The sequence below is a fragment of the Phasianus colchicus genome, chromosome 4, assembly GCF_987193195.1.
Source record: "Phasianus colchicus chromosome 4, bPhaCol1.hap1.1, whole genome shotgun sequence".
NCBI classification, from domain to species: Eukaryota; Metazoa; Chordata; class Aves; order Galliformes; family Phasianidae; genus Phasianus; species Phasianus colchicus.
The window spans coordinates 63,033,769-63,036,286 of NC_143439.1; positions in this window are offsets into that span (position 1 = coordinate 63,033,769).

The window sequence follows — 2,518 nt, forward strand, 5'->3', positions numbered from 1 at the left end:
ATCACCTACATTCACTAGTCCCATCAGAGCATTTTTCATTCGGAACTTTTATTCTTCAAGTTTCTCTTTTCTCACTTCTAACACTGCAAAGGATCATCTTGAGCTGTAGAAATGCTGTGCCCAAGCAGTGTGACAAGTGCTTGGACACACTGGACATCTTCCTGATGCTGAATTTTTCACATACAGTATTTTGGCATTCGTTTTTGTTTTTCAAAGTGAAAATAAATTTCAAGTCACCATGTTTTATCAAAACCATATGACTCAATTCAGAGTTCTTTAGTTTGGCAAGATTTGTTTGTGGAAGCAAACATGGTATGAGTAGCTGAATTCCCTCTGCAGTTTAAATTTGTTCTTAGAGATGGCCCTGGCCAACAGAAAACAAACCATATTTGATTTAAAGTAATAATCACATGATTTAATTTCAGTTTATACAATAAAAACAAAGTTAGATACAAGGAGCACGAAGAAAGAAAATTTGAGTGGAAATTAATACTGTCCAAAAGACAGATGTTAAATATGTTGGTCAAACTACAGGCTTTGATTAAATCCTTCCAATACTCCTGTAGAAAATCCATTAAGATAAGTGCTGACTCAGGACCAGTATATGAGATTTCTTATGAATTACAGGACACAAGACATACTTACACATTCTTTCCTTAAGTAATTGAAGAAAAATAATAGTGAAAAGAAAAAGGAGAATCCCATTCTTGGAGATAATAAAAACACAAATTCGGGCAAGGTGCACCTTCTATCAACAACACTGAACATTCCAAACACTTCGAACATGCTAAACACCCTAAACCCTCTGAACAGTAATCTTCAAACTATCAGAAGAGAAAAGCTGGCTCTTAGAAGTTTTACCTGCATGTGATATTCTCATCTGTTATCAGAATTTACGCATGGGGGTAATCACATTACCTACTAGAGTGGCTCAAAGGTGGAAGGAGCAGGGATAAGTTTGGTGCTGCTTGTGGTGGTTGAAAGACAACATGTTCACCTTGTGTTTGAAGCAGCAGTGAAGTTTGACCCAGTTGCTTGTCCAGGGTTAACACCTCTTGCACAGAGAGACATGACTGCACAGTGTATCAAGATAGACTGAGAAGTACCTTTCCATCAGACATCTTCAGTCCTGGCTCCATCAGAAGGGAAAGTGCATCCAGCTCAGTGTACAGATGTACACTGCTGAATTCCAAGTACAGATGCATGCCAAATTTGCACCAAAATAAATTCCTCTTGAGATCTAAATTGCTAATTTAAATGCATCCACAGAACCCTGCTACCACATGTGTACTCAGAGACACATAAAAGATGGCATTTTATGTCAATTTTTCATATTGATAACCACTAGCAAATCCTTGTACTTTGGTTAAAGGTATTAGTTTTTTCTTTTTTCATTTTTATACTGGACAACGCCTAGTCCTCCTGGGACTGATCACATAATGTGCTAGCTGAAGAAGAGTGCAGATTCAGACAGCCAGGTCTCTTTTCTGAGATGTAGCACTACATTGTAAAATTGGAGTAACGCCAATGACATCAATGGAGTAGCTCTGGTAATACATAATTTAAACTAAGATTAAAGGTAATTACCAGTAATAATATACAAGCAAATTCATCTTCCTTCAAAATAGTTTGCCGAGTAACAGTGCTCAGTTCCTCTGCATCATCTAATTCCACTGCAGTAAAGATGGCTGCCCCAGCACACATCTTTAGCAATATTTGGAGTAGACTGAAATGGTAGTCAGCAAATTACTTGCCTCTGCATTCTCTTCATGTTTTCTTAGCTGAAGGTCTTACTTCTTCTTCACCATTTCCAGCTAAAGTAGAACCCAGGTAGTAATTGCCACACATGGTTGAAGCTATGATGATAGGTGGTATAAAGCTGAGATTAGATTGAAGAGTTATTTTGTAAAAAGCTCTCAGGAAAACCAAACTGTCATGGTATTTCTTTCCTGATACTTAGTGTAAAATAGACACATCCTCTCATCATTTTTTTTGAAATTCAGGCTTTTTTAATGATACTTTATTATACTGGAAACCCAGAGACCTTTTTACCAAAGGAAAAACTCTCCTTGACTGGTAAGAATAAAATTGAAACATTAGTGAGACAGAAAATCCATTTTTTTTAGGAAAAATATTTCTTCCACACGAAGAACTTCAAGAGAGTTCACATAAAAACAGTGAATTTGTTTTTGTCTTTTCTAATGACCCAGGTTCACCTTTTTCTCATCTCCAACTGTATCTAATAATCATTTACTTCTTTATATTGGAATTTCTATTTTTCTTAATATCTAACTACTTTTAAGCCATTTAAAGTCTGCATTATGACACAAGACTCTCTCAGTCATATCTAATCTAGATATGTTAATGTCTTAGTACGTACTGTTTTAATAAGCATGGATAAAGTATAGGAAAAATAAGTTGTGTGTATGCTATTTTTTAAAGAGCACTGATAGAAGACAGATAGCTACAGAGACATTCTTGTCATGGCCTTGTTATAGATGTTTAAATTTTGTCTGCC